The following is a 15825-nucleotide window of genomic DNA, read 5'->3' on the forward strand; positions in this document are numbered from 1 at the left end:
AGTTGCAGCAGACAAATGCATTCCTGGAGGGCATTCATTCTGGTCAGGCAGCCCAACAGCGAGCTTTTTAGACTCTGGCCTCAGCACTGATGGCAGCCATTGTTCCTGTGTCCAGCTTCCCCCTCCAACTTCCTCCACCCAGACCCAATCCTCAGTACCTCAGCCTATCCCAAGCACACCATCAGACCAGCAGGCACACACCTCAACACACAAGGGTAGCTCTGGCAAACATAAGCACAACACATCCCACAAGCACTCAAACAAGCATCATACCCATGCAGACATACCAACAGCCACTGCCTCCACTGTGTCCCCCTCCTCCATGTCTCCCTCCTCCCTCCCTGTCACGTCTCCACTCACACCTGCATGCACTACATCTTCAGCCACTACGTCCATCACCAGCACGCCCATCACCACACACCATTCACGTGCACTCACCCCCCACTACCATTCACACATCCCCTGTGTCCTCTACCAGTGTGTCTGTGAGCCCACCTCCCAAACTACACAAACGCAGTCACACACCCACCCAACAGCCATCCACCTCACGACAGCCTCCAGCCCATGCACCTTCACCCAAAGTCAGCAAACGTACACCTCCTACAACCACTACCTCTTCCTCCACTCCCAAACCCCCTCCATCTACCCGTCCCAGTGTGTCTAAAAAACTTTTCCTGTCAAACCTTGACCACTTCCCTACACCTCCCCCACCTCTTTCGTCCCCTAGGGCCCATCTTTCCAGGTCCCAAACCAGCACCTCAGCCACCACATCACCGGGAACAGTGGTGCCAGCAGTCACCGGCTTCTGGAGTGTGCCAAGCAGCAGGGCAGCCAGTGTGCCAAGGAGCCAGGCCAAGGACATTCCCCCACCTCATAAACAAAAGAAGTTGGCCACAGCCCAGAGGGAGAAGGCCGTAACACCTGCCACCAAGGGCTCTCCCATGATTACAGTTGGGAGTGGCAAGACAGCTATGCCACCATCCTAGGTGGGGAAGGGCCAGAGACAGAAAGGGAAGTCGCTGCCAACCTGCACGGCGGACAAGACCGCCACTGGCACCACTACATGCACCACCGCCACCGGCACCGCCACATGCACCACCGCCACGGGCACCGCCGCTCATGACCCCGCCGCCAGCAGCACGCTCACTGAGCCACCCACAAGCACAGCTGCCCATGACACCGCCACCAGCAGCACCCTCACTGAGCCACCCACCAGCACCGCTGCACAGGACACCGCCGCCAGTAGCAAGGTCAATGTGCCACTCACCAGCACCGCTGCCAATGAGCGCCGCAAGCACCGCCGCTACTGAGGCCGCTGCCAGCACCGCCAGCGGCCACGCCACATCCTGTGCCAGTGGCACCACTGCAGACATGGCTGCCATCCCCAGTGGTCAGTCGAACGAGGCTGGTGGTCAGTTCCAGCGGCTGGACAGCTTCCATGTTGCACCACCGCCAGTGGAGTATCACTTCCACTACCTCAGTCTTTGGCAGGAGGAAGCACTCTGGGCACCAAGCCCCCTCCAGAACCAGTGGAGAAAGGCATCCACTACCTCAGTCCTTGGCAGGATGAAGCACTCTGGGCACCAAGCCCCCTCCAGAACCAGTGGAGACTGTTATCCACTTGAGAGACTGTGGCTTTGCACTCCCCAGGATAAAGCAGTGGGCATGGAGCCCTCTCGTGGAGCTGGCGTCGTGCACTCATCCGGCTGAGGTGCCCCCCCTTCCCTTCTTCCTGAGGTGCCTGTTTTATTTCTAACTGATGCCATTGCAGTGTTCTCTCCGTTTGGATCGGGTATTGAGTGTGGGCCTCGCCCATGCATTTTGGGCCCAGTGGTCCACGGACTATGTAGGTGCAGTACATGGACTTGGAATCTTAGTGTACATATTTGTTAATAATGTATATATATTTTTGAGTAATGGATTTTTCCTGATTACAATTGTTCAAATCATTTCCTTTTTGTCATTGCGTTCTTCCAGGGGGGATGGGGAGGTGTAAATGTAATGTTTTGACATGTATTGGTTTGTGTGTTGTTCTGGGTGAGGGTGGGGGTGTTGCGTGTTACGTGTGTGTGTCACTCTCTTTCCCCTCCCCCTCCCCTGTGTCGTAGGTGCAGTACTCACCTTGGTCGTCTCCGCCGTCGGTCGTGCTCCTGGTAGTGGAGCAGGAAGACAAGGGCAGGTAGAATTTGGAGTTCCGGCTCCATGGCGTCCTGGCTCCTCATGGGGTGTGTAGAGGTGAGCGTTTTCCCTTCCAAGTCCTGTTTCCGCCGTGTTTTTGTTCCCATTGAACCCGCCCCAGAAAAGGTGGCGGATTGGCCTCTCATAATGGGGTGGGCGGTCCATTGTCTTCCGCCTGTCTGTTGGCGGTGACTGCCATGCTGTTTGTTTGTACTGCCGTGGCGGTCGGAGTGTTAAAGTGGCTGTCTATGTTGGCAGTTTCCGCCATGGTCGTGATTCCATTTTTTTTCCACCGGCCTGTTGGCGGTTTTACTGCTGCTGTACCACCGACCGCCAGGGTTGTAATGAGGGCCTAACTTTCCAATCCAATCTAGTTTCAAAAAGGTTTCCCAATGGCAAGTCTCAGTAAGAACGTTATTTAACATTCATGTGACATTTTCTAAGCATAAAACTTCTCAAATCAATATTATAAACAACATATTTTTCTTTATACATAGAACCAGTTATATGTACAGAAAATTAAATGATCAGACATTCATAGGAGTAATCAACAATCCTAAAAACATCAATATATTACGATTACAATTAATGAATTGTAATCAAAAAGCTTCAGCAAAACATCAATACACTGTAGTTACAATTACTGAATTGCAATCAGAAAACTTCAACCAACACATGTTTTTCAGCCTCTTTAGGACTAAAATCATAAAAACTAAGCAAAATATTGGAACCAGTCTATAAATATGCAATCACACAAAAATGACACTAGAAGAATACCTTATTTCAAAATCACATACCACTCATTATTATTATATTGTTACATTCCATCGTAAGCCAAAAATTACCCCCACTTATGTTTCTGTGATTTCATAGTGGATGAACGTATTAGTCTGACACCTATGGTTCCTACCTGTCTCGTTATTACTAGGCCCCCAACTAGGCACAATCTAATAAGATTACACTATTATAAATACTATTTTTAAGGCCCTTTTGTTGCCTTTTACCTTCGAAGAATACCACTAGGGTGATGACCCACACTGTAGTCATATTTTTGAAATCCAAAACATCCCCCATAGTTTTCCAAATTATCGATGCAACTAGTGATCCAGCATTTCATGTAGTCCAAATACATGCCCTCAGTCCCATGTCCATGAACTCAGAACTCACTCACCTGACAATATTAGACATATATGGAAAAGTGACTCCTCTGCATTTTGCAGTAAACCATTACTTCAAAGTACCTCAGTCTCGGATCCTTTTTTTCAATAGGTCACGATAAGGGGTTGTCTATATCTTTTTAGAATGTACTTTAATGTTCATTCTGCGTATTGTTCAGAGATGTAAATAGGGGTGATACCGATATTGTGAAGGCAAGAGTGCCTCTGGATTTATTTAGACTGAGGTTTCTAGGTAGGTAATCTGCATGGAGAGAGTTTTACGGCTGGAGGAAGATTTCTGTAGAGAGCGGAGGGGTGGGAGTGACTTATGATGTGGTCCCTGGTGGTGAGAGTTCAGTTCCCACGGAGGACTCACATTTTATTTTTTAAGTTCATTCATTTTAGATGGTGAGAGTGTCCTGTGGAGGCCTCAAATTCAATTGAATTTGAGGTTAGCTTATTTTTAGTTTTAATTTTGCTATGAGGAAGAAAGTTGTGTTGTTTGTTTTTTCTAGTTTGTGTCAGTGATGGTCCTAACAGGAATTGCCTACTTGTAAGGTTGAACTTTCTGCACAATTTTCCTCTTGGGTGTGAGGTCATGACATTTGATTTCCCATGGACTACGTCTGTGAAAGCTTGAGTAGGATCTGGGAATTTGTGAGGGCCATTTTAAAAGAATGTGGTGCCCAGATAAATGTCTTAGGATGATAGTATGCCCACTATATAATATGTCTGACCTTGAAAGTGGCAAAAACTAACATGCACAGTCTAGTGGTTACGGTATGCTAGAATAGGATTTAGCATCTTGGGGGCTCGACTCCTGCTGGAGATAAATATTTACTACTGGTTAATTTATTGGCGTTAAGTGCTGTATGTCACTTAAGTTTTTGGTTCCATGGTGCGGTGAATAGAGACATTTTTTAAATACTTTGAACTTGTAAAACTGAGATAATTGTATTGTTAATGTTGTAAATATATTTTATAATACATTTCATAAGCTTCCTGGATTTCAGTGACACAGGAGGGTAAATGACTGTAGAATCCATTCCGGGCTTTTATGCGTAAGTAGTTTAATTTGAAATTGATTAGGAGTAATTAAAAATGGTAATAACAGATTTGCCTCAATTAAGGGCAGTATTTAAGCAGGGCCAGCATCACCACATTTTTTTTTTTTTTTTATCCTCATTTACCTTCCAAAGTTCCTTTCACAGACCGGGGGGGGGGGCAGCAAGGTTCTTCACACAACTGCTCACCACCTGTCTCCCACTACATCTCCCCTGTCTAGGAAATACTTTCCACATGAAATCCGGTGTGGAACACAAAGGAAAGAGTATAATCATAGGATCACATCCTACCTATTTATAACTCCCCAATTCCCAACCATTGCTTCAGGGGATTCCAAAATCTAGTTATCTTACAGTCTTTATGACAGCCTAATTTGAGATTATAGATTAGAGAGTTTTTCCATTCAACAAGAGTAGGGGGAACAGGACTGATCCATTTCCTACATATCTCCCTTCTTGCCTCAAGCATCATATATAACAACAGTTTAGCTCCATCTCTACCAATCTTCTGCGCCTCATATGAGCAACCAGAGATCACTATTGACAGTCTTACCTTCGGACTTGTGGGAAGAATTTCCTTAATTGCTTCACCCACCTCTTGCCAAAATCCACGGAGTAGAGGACAGTATACAAACAAGTGTAGATCATCGGCTGAAGCAGAACCACACTTCATACAACTCACCAGGTTATCCTGTCTCAGTCTGGAGAACTTTGTGGGAGTCCAAAAACCTCTGTGAATTGAAAATAAATGATTTCTTCTTAATGTAGGAGGTTTAACAGTATTATAAAGAAGTGTAGTAGATACTTGCCAAAGATCTTCAAGCTGAGGCTCCGGCAAGCACTCCCTCCAGATTTCTTCCGGAAGAATAAATTCACCATCAACGATGTCCATCATCAGCCAGTACCATCTAGCCACATCTTTCTTCAACAGGATATCCAGCTGCATCTGGTCCTCCACTCCGTTAGTACTTCCCACTTCCTCAGTCACATTCCTTACCCAACTCTTCATCTGAAGATATTTAAACTTGGACAACCTTCCTCCTACCTCCATATTGAGATTTTCTAACTCCCTGATTTCTCCCTTATAACACAAGTGTCTCCATTGCAAGAATCATGCCTCTTTCAATGGAATGGCCAGGGCATCTTTAGTCCATTCTGGAGAACCAGGAGAATCCCAGACCGGAGCATACTCACTATAATACGACAGCCTTGTGATCTTCCTCACCTCATACCACAGCATTGCCCAATCCTGTAATATCTTAAAATGAATTTTTTAAAAGAGTTTAGGATCCCCAAACTTATACAAAAAACTTTTCTGAACCTCCTGTCCATCCATCATAGCGATTAACACCTGCCCCAATTCTGAATGATCTGGTAAGTTAAGAATCTGCCTTACATTTTTCAACAAAAAAGCCCATGCGTAATACTACATATCAGGAACCGCCAGACCACCTTTTTCTTTCTTCCTTCTAAGTTTTTTCCACGATATACGAACACCTTTGGATGCCCAAATAAAACTGCTAATTTTCCCTTGAAGCTTCTTTAAAGCAACCTTGTTAAACATTAATGGCAATGAGTTGAAGGTAAAAGTTAGTTTGGGAACAATCACCATCTTTACAACATTAATCCGACCTATAATAGTTAGTGGAAGATTAAGCCATTTTTTCATTAGTAGATCCACCTCCCTCATAACCCGACCAAGATTTGTTTCTGCCATTTTACATATATCATGCGTTACAATAATCCCCAGATATTTAACTTCTTCCTTTACATTCACTGTGTCATCTACTTCCATATTCCAAGCCATAATTTCGGTCTTTTGATTATTAACAGCATAACCAGAGAGTCCCCCAAAAACCTCCATTAAATCTTGTAGAACTGGTTTGGCCTGACTTATATTTTGAAGTATAAATCATGAAATCATCCGCATATAAAGAGACCTTCCTAACTAGATCTGAAGACCGGAAGGGAAATATTCTCTTATCTCTCCTAATTCTACTAGCTAATGGCTCGATGTAGAGATCAAACAATAATGGAGATAGTGGACACCCCTGTCTCGTCCCTCTTTCTATTTTTACCGGAGGAGTAAGAAAACCATTAACCAAAATTCTCGCACTAGGGTCATGATAGATTTTTTGTAATGTTCTAATAAATTGGCCTCCAAGTTTATAAAGTTCACATACCATAATCAAATAGCTCCAATTAACTCTGTCAAATGCTTTTGTTGCATCCACCATTACCACAGCCAAAGGCATACGCAGAAAAGTGGCTAAATCAATCGACCCTACCAACCCCTGTTTTAATTCGTGCATGTATCTACCCTTCAAAAAACCTTTCTGAGCTATATGTATCAGTTTCCCCATAACAGTCCCTAATCTATCAGCCAGAAGTTTTGCAAAAATCTTATAATCACAGTTTAACAATGATATTGGATGGTATGAGTCACACTCCCTAGGGTCCTTACCAGGTTTTAAGACTAACGTAATAATAGCTTCTATCCAAGAAGGAGGGAGATTCTCATTACCCCCATAATATTATTACATAATTGCTTAAAAACTTCATAAATACTGTTACCCAATGCTCGATAAACCTCAATGGGTAACCCATCTGGCCCTGATGCCTTCCCCAAAATACCTGCAAGAATGACCCGTTCTATCTCTCTCTGCTGAAACGGCTCATTAACCACACTTCTTTCCTCTTCATTCAGAGTAGGTAAATCTAGTTCCCCAAGCCATCCCCTCATTACCTTCAAAGGAGGCTCCAAATCTTCTGTATATAATGACTTAAAGAAATTTAAAAAACCTTCTTCCACCTGCTCGCCACCTTTTCTAATCTCACCTGAATCTTCATCTCACCCGATTTCTGACCATATCTGATTTTAACTTCCAAGCCAACCATTTACTACTATTCTCACTTTACTCAAAATGTGTCACCCTATTAGCCTCACATCTCAATCTAATCCTATGGTCTAAAAGAGCTGCCAACTCCAACCTAGCTGCCTGACATTGCATATATAACTCATAAAATTCTTCGCCCTGCTCCTTCCTTAACATTCTCTGCTCCAATTGTCGTATTTGATTCTCCAACCTACTTATTTCTTCATTATATAATTTCCTCCTATATGCAGCTGTCCTAATCAATCGCCCCCTCAAAAAGGCCTTAAATGTATCCCAAACTATCGCTAAGGAAGCTGAGCCCATATTTATCCTAAAAAATTCTTCTGTATCCGCCCGCAATTCCGTGACCACCTCATCTTCCAAAAGCAGTGTTCTATCTAAAGTCCACCTTTTTTCACTCCTTTTCGTTGGCAGCCTAAGATGTAAACTAACCGCTGAGTGATCTGATAAATGGGAACCAATATGTGTTACTTCCTCAACATAATCCCTCAAAACAGTATCCAGAATGAAATAATCAATTCTGGACTGGTGCCGGTACTTCTTATTATTATAAGAGTAACCTCTCTCCAGCCCCCTCTTATCCGTCCATGCATCGTATAATCCCCATTGGGCCATCATTACCCGAATCTGAGCCTGCATTTTCTCATTTATTTTTTATCTGCTACCCGATGATCTGTCTAAATCATAATTCAATACAACATTGAAGTCTCCTGCCCATATTATTGGGTCTGAATATTGTAGAAGAAGATCTGAGACTTCCCTTAATGGACATATATCATCCCTACTAGGACCATAGTATCCTACCAACATGAAGGCATACTCAAAGGCAGACAGCTTTCCCAACACCCACCTTCCAGAATTATCCAAAGGGCCTTCCGCAAAAGAAATATTAGCATGATTCTTGATTAAAACGGCCACCCCTTTACTACCACTCGTACAGTATGACCTAGCTATCTGCTGTATCCATCTAAATGGCTTAAAAACTTAAAAACATTCTTCCCTAGAAAGATGAGTCTCCTGTAAAATCAACACATCAAATGGGACATCTTTCAAGTATTGCACAAACCGTTTCTGCCTAACCTTTACCCTAAGACCAGTAAGATTCCAAGACAGGAGTTTCAAATTCTTTACTGCCATCTTCCAACATAAAAAAAACAAATCCCTTTTTACACCCCCTCCCTCCTCCCACCCACCTCCGTCTAACTACATCAATGAGGATCTTTTTTTCCTTTTTCCCCTTTATGCTCCCCACCCAGTGCTCCCCACCACCATCCCCCTCCACACCACCCAACCCCACTCCTCCCCAGGTAACCCACCCAATTGTTTATCTGACAAATGTCAGAGGAGGGTCACCGTACCTGAATTGGGGCATCACCCCCATAACAAAACCTCCTTACTGGGAAAAACAATAGGAAACAATAGAAACTCAGACCAGACCTTTCCCATTCCTGCTGCCTTTGTCAATTTTCCTAATCAACTCATCTACCTCCTTCCAATCCGAAAAGCTATACATTTTGTTATTCACCATGACCCTTAAGGAAGCAGGAAATTTTAACTGAGCTGTTGCACCAAGCTTTTTTAGTATACCAATTCTTTTACCCAGTTCCCACTGTTTATTTAAAGTCACAGACGCTAGGTCTGACCTAATTTCAAATGGGGATCCATTCACTGACAATGATTTATTTTTTAACGCCAGGGCCAAAATATGTTCCTTCAATGCATATGTTTGAAAATAAACTAACATTTTCCTTGGTCTATCCCTATTAGAGGGGATTTTTGCCAGGACCCGGTGCACCCTTTGAATGTCCTTAGCAATGTCCTCTTCTGATTCTCCCACATTCACTTCCTGCTTTATTAGTCGAGCCATAAAACCTTTTAAGTCACCTTCTTCCAAACCTTCCGGGACTCTGAGAAACCTCAGATTGTTCCTCCTCTAATTATTTTCCAAGTATTCCATCTTGGCCATTGCCCCTACTTCCCCTTCTTTTAGGTGTCTTATTTGCTCTTTATTTTCCTCTACCACCATCCTTAACTCACCAACCTCCTCCTCCAGAACAGCCGTCCGGCCCGCAAGGTCATCGATTTTCTTCCCTAGGTCTTCACAAAGACTCCTAATCTCTACCTGATTAGCATTAGAGGTTTCAAAGCCTCCCTTCAACTCCAGAGATAATGCCTTCAACATATCTGCAATTGAGTGTCCATGATCTTCCACGGGCAGCTGGAGATCTTGCCCTGCATTTACCTCTTCTTGAATCCCTACAGACCTCCTGGATAAAAACAAATTGCGGCACACCTCTCCCGTCTGCCCGGAAGTCTGAGCCCATGCCCTTGAAACTAGCAACAGGTTCAAACTTGTCCAACTTGTCCACCTCTTGCATGCTCGCACCCCTGGACATTTTAAGTGATCCTGGCAATACCCGAAAATAGGTCCTTACAGATGGGGTAACCCAGACTTTCCTACTGTTCAAACTTCCACCAGTATTCACATCCAGTCTCTTTTTAACAAAACTATTATTTTGCTCTGCCCTACTTCTCACTGTAGAAGGTTTCTAGAGGGGGGCCAAACTCTCGACTTCCACTCTTTTCTTACTTTTTTTAGCACTCCGCAGGGAGTACGGGACTTGTCCCAAACCATTTTTAAGCACCACCTTCCCCCCTTCCTTTCTGGCCCCAACCAGCCCTCTTGCTCTGTCCACCATATGGTCTGAGTGAATTGCTGTACCGTTTATATATGAAGTAGTGTTTCCCCAGCACACAAAACCTCCAAATCCTTTAAAACACTGTTAGTCCCCTTCAGTACCTGAATCAAACAAGTCCTCGATATACCGTGGAATCCTCAATATCCTGCACTTCTTTCCCGATGATTCCAGCCCTGTGCTGGCTCTGCAATGGTAGGGAACACGAGCTGCCACCTCCTTGACCCGAAGGAGCTCCAGGGAGGCTCTCAGCAATGGCACAACCCTCTGCTCCAATGCGTCCCACGTTCTCGCCAGCTCCCCTCACCGCAGTAACTCCTGCCAGCCAAGAGAAAAAAAAGGAAAACGGATCCCCAGCCGAAATATACCGCCGACCTGTCAAGCCTTCGTGCCCCCAGTAGGGAGAAACTATTTTCGCTTCATTTCTGTTCACGAACGGAGCCCTCCGCGACCGGCTCCTTAGACGGCCGTCATGTTCCCCCAAGGCTGGTCAGCATCACCACATTGGTGAAATTGGAATCTGGACACTAGTGAGTAGTAATGCTATAGCTATAGGTAGGTTTGGAATGCTGATATGTTAAAGAGTGTTTGGGGTCTGTTAGCTTTGTTATATGCATTTACTTTACTTTCCAAGTGTGGTTGTGTGACAGAAAAGATTTTGGACAGGATATGGTGTAATTGCTTTATATATTTACTTTGGCTTCAGAGTGCGTTCATTGGTCAGGGGAAAAAGGGATAGACTTTATGACATTAGGAGCTACAACAAGTAATGGGGGACAGTTGTTGGTGTGAACATTTTGCGAATGGTGGTGGTGGTTTGGAGAGAGAGAGATAAAAGGTATTTGTTGGGGTAACGGGAATTCATGAGGGGTTGGCAGGAGTGACTGTCCCTTAATGGTAATGGGGCAACCCAAAAGCAATATCATATGATTCTAATTTCAAGTGTTAGCAAAGATACGGCTCAGGATATGGTGTAATTATTTTCTATATCTTTTTTTATTTCAGAGTGCGTCAATGAGCCTGAGAAAAAAACGTGATAGCATTAATGACATTAGGAGCTAGGACAAATGCTGGTTTAGAAATGTTTGAATGGTACAATATGGTGGCTTTGAGAGAGTAAGATAGAAGGTATTTTGTTGGAGAAATGGGTACCCAAGAGGGATCTGCAGGAGTCACTGATATTTGGTGGAAGTGGGGCAGCCCAATAATGTTGTCTTTCGTCTTTTTTTTTCAGCTTTTTGTACACAGCCTGATGAAAAGAGGAGCACTTGCTATAGTGATGGGCAACTGTTTAGGTCAGAACAAAGAGTAATGTACACATTGAGTATCTGTAGGTAGGTTTGCTACCTGAAATCAGACGGATGTGAGGATCTGGGATCTAGGAAGGGGTGAGACGAGGGTGAGACTAAGATTAGTTGCAAGTGTGAAGTTTTGCTTTTTAGAGTGTATGTATTATTTGAAGTGGTGAGTCCTTTCATTGTGTCCCAGTAGATAGACTATTGGAAAAAATATTTGAGACTAATGTATTTTGAAGTAATGGTTAACTGTAAAATGTAGTGGAGCCCCTTTTGCATATATTTCTAATATTGGCAGGTGAGTGATCTCTAAGTTCATGGCCATGGAACGGAGAGCACGTATTTTGGCCTACATGAAAAGCGGGATCACTAGTCGCCTAGACACTTTGGAAAACTATCGGGGATGTTTTGGATTTCAAAAATATGACTACAGTGTGGGTCCTCACCCTAGTGGTATTCTTTGAGGGTGGGAGACAACAAAAGAGACTTAAGAGTGGTATGCGTAATAGTATATTCTTATTAGACTGTGCCCAGGTGGGGGCCTAATAATGATGAGACAGGTAGGAGTCATAAGCATCAGACTGCTACGTTCATCCACTATGAAATCACAGAAACATAAGTGGGGGATTTTTTGGGGTACGATGGAATGTTGCAATGCACTAATAATGAGTGGTATGTGATTTTGGCATAAGGTATTCCTCAAGTGTCGTTTTTTTGTGTGATTGTATATTTATAGACTGATTCTAATATTTTACTTAGTTTTTATGATTGCAGCCCTGAAGAAGCGGTACGTTCATCCACTATGAAATCACAGAAACATAAATGGGGGATTTTTTGGGGTACGATGGAGTGCAGCAATATAATAATAATGAGTGATATGTGAAATGTGATTTTGGAATAAGGTATTCTTCTAATGTCTTTTTTTGTTTGATTGCAAATTTATAGACTGATTCCAATATTTTGCTTCAGTTTTATGATTTTAGCAATGGAGAAGTGGCATGTATCACTACAAAACACGTGATGCCTGAATTTTTTTTTTGTAATTCAGTAATTGTAGCTGCAATGTATTGATGTTTGGCTGAAGTTTTTTGATTGCGATTCAATAATTGTAACTGTAATGTATTTATGTTTTTAGGAATGTTGGCTTCTCCTAAGAATGTCTGACCATTTAATTCTCTGTACATGTAACTGGTTTGATGTATAATGAAAAATATGTTGGTTGTAATATTTATTTGAGAAATCTAATGCTTAGAAAATGTAATGTGAATGTTAAATAAGTCTCTTGCCAAGATATGTATTTGGGAAACCTTTTTGAAACTAGATCGGATTGGAAATTTAGCAGTTTGTAATAAATGCACTGATAAACAGAAGATTTTGTGGGTTGTGCTCCCTAAGAAACATTGAAACATTGAATTGCTTATATTTATTGACTGGTTGGGTACTAGTCTGGTAGGTGAGCTTGCACAGAGCTGCAATTATGCTTACCCATAACTATACAGTCTCTGTAGTTTTCAATGTGAAGTTTATGGTATTTTACATAGACAAAGCTTTGTGTATGTATTTCAATTCAATCACAAAATTATGTATGACTATATTTAAGGTATAGAAAACATCTTAATGTTTTGTTTTTTAGGTGACAATTTTTCCCATTCCAATGTAGCATCAATAAATCAAAGGTTTTGTATATAAATGTGTATGGTAACCAAGTTGTGGCAAGTTAGACAACTAATATCCTGATGAATCCATGTTGTGGCAAGTTAGACAACTAATTTCTTGATGAATCACAGAATTAATATAATCCTAAATTTAACAAAGTGAGCTCAATTACTTCTGTTGAGTTTAATCACATTGTCAATTTTTAAATGTAGCTGAATTCATTATTTTATATTGAGTGACATTGCAATGTTAATCATTCCAATAGGGTAATCCTATGGTAAAGGTTTATGCACTGCTTTTTACGATGGCCATACTATAGTGTAACAAACTATGCTGTGTCCAGATGGTTGCTATCTTCATTATTAATTTTGATAGAATTATTAAAAGTATCTACTAATGATTTGGGAATAGTTGTCACTTGGCTTATGCATACTTAATTTTTATTTGTGAAGTAATTCTAAAATGTTAGCACTAGTAAGGCAAAAATAATTTAAATGTACGAATATGATTTTTTTCTTTTTCAAAGATAGCATATCAAAAACCGCAAGCTTGAGCTTTTTTCTTCTTAGATGCATCTACAATGTGATGTGGCCAAATAATTTATTTTTTTAAATGTGTTGAGTGAATAGCATATTGTTCTATATCTCTGCATTGTTTCTTGTTTTATTTAACTGTGTTTTAAGAAAATATGGAGCTCAGAGTCCGTATTCAACAGTATAAAGTTTGTCAATCTAGAACATGTCTGCCCTTCTAAGTGTTTTTTTTTGTTTCCTTCTCTTCTGTGTGCTTGATTGTTTACAGCTCCATATCTGCCTCAATTAATCCTACCATTTTGTTGATTAAAGTGAATGTGCATTTGGGAATGATCTCCAGTATTTCCTTGAGCATTATTTTTGTTGAACCTACAATATTTCTGGCAGATCATTGTTACAGTATAGACACAAAACGTAGTTGTCTAGTTCTTTGTATTCCTACTGCTCACAAAGAAGATTTGTTTGACATTTGTGTATTGACAGAAATTACAAAATCCATATTGAAAGAATCTTTTGGGTTTCCCTGAAGCCAAGTCTGCATATTATTCTTTGGTGTATGGAACAGTATCACTACGCCAAATATTTTTCTAAAGGTGCTTTTTAATCTGTGATTTTGGCCCTAGGCATTACTATTTTTGTGTTGCCCAGCAGACTGGCACGTCTCCAATCCATTATAAGTAACACAGATAAACATTTCTTGTCAATATTTGTTATAGCTAATTCTATAGAGCATGATATGTTAAGATTTTTATTGTTTTATTATTATTGTAGAGTCTGTGAATGATAGTTTCCACTGTATGAGTGTCACCTCCGGTCATCAGGGGAGTAAACAGAAGTCCTATAAACCACTGCAGGCTTTCCTGTGTCTCTTTAATAAAATGAAACTTTTTTGGTTTGACTAAAGACAGGTTTAACTTTCAATTAAAGCTCATGTCATCAACACAAAATATAAACAGAGAGCATTTTGGCAAGCCATTGCTTGAAGAAAAGTTCCTCCACATTTTTATTAACTCAGTAAAAGTGGAGAATGGTTGCACGATGAGTAAAAACAATGTAACTGGTCTGGTGGAATTAAGTAATCTGCAACAAAACGACAAAGCTCTCAATACATCCACCTCAGATCCTGAATGTGAAATGTGTGGAAATTAGGTTATGGCCTGCACAAGATTGCTCCAATCTTTAGAGATGGAGTTCAATTAAATATCTTCAATTACTGCACAGGCATAGACATTGTGAGTAATTCAGTAGGTGATACAAATATTGAAGAAAAGCCACATCTCTCATCTATGATTGACAGTACCTTTATTCATGACATGTGGATTAGGATGGCTCCATGCTCGTGATTCCGGAGGGTAAGGCTGTTAGTCAAAATGGCTTGCAAGATGGTACGGTTGAGGACCAGTGCTTTTAATATGCACATGATTAAGTCAACAAACATGATAAAATCTGATTCTAGCCACAGTCACTCCCAAACTTCAATCTCTCTCACTCAATTTAAGACAGGGAATCCTAGAAAAACTGGAGAACTTTTAGAAGCTTGTTGCTTAAGGCCTTCCAAGCCTAGTGGAACATCTAGAGCACAGTGGCACAATGAGCAGACACCACCAGGTCCACAGAGTAAGTCTGCAGTCAGGACCACAGTCATCATGAAATTAAATGAATGGCACAAACAATTGACACTTAAGGACAGACTCATGAGGAGAACAGTTTCCCCCACCCAATGTCTGGCACCAACATCCCATCTCATTGTGTGGATGCCGATTGATTTATCTCACACTCAATCTGCTCTTAAAGGAAAGAATGATCAACAGCATGAAGATGTTGCAGAGGGATAAAATCTAAATGTGACTGCTGCTGTGAAAACTCATAAACCCTACCTGTCTGAAATATACCAGCTTCTCCAGAAGCACAGAGAGGAAACTCAATCACTTTATGTGGAGGCCAAGACAGACCATGCCAAGATGCAGAAAGTGATTCAGGCAGTCGCTTAAGATGTTAGAATAATTTCAGAGTGCAATAATGAACTTGAATAGAGAACTGCTGAGAATGAGGAGGTGGTTATTCAGATTTAAGAGACAGTAAATAGACACACATAGTTTAAGTTATACATCATTTAGACTTGGAATGGCAAATCTCAGCTGAAACTCATTGGACTCTGATTGCACCCTCAGAGTGATGCAGGATCACAAGTAAACAACAGCTAGCCGGGGCAAAAAGCCAGATCCAAAAATATATTTTGACTATAATGATTAAGCTTCCACCTGCCTCAGGTAATCCAACATTGTTTGCTCAGTGGTTGCACAGCTGGCACTGCTGGATTTTCAAACAGCATTGTGGGTGAAGATTCCA

This window comes from Pleurodeles waltl, chromosome 5 (assembly GCF_031143425.1).
Source record: "Pleurodeles waltl isolate 20211129_DDA chromosome 5, aPleWal1.hap1.20221129, whole genome shotgun sequence".
NCBI lineage: Eukaryota > Metazoa > Chordata > Amphibia > Caudata > Salamandridae > Pleurodeles > Pleurodeles waltl.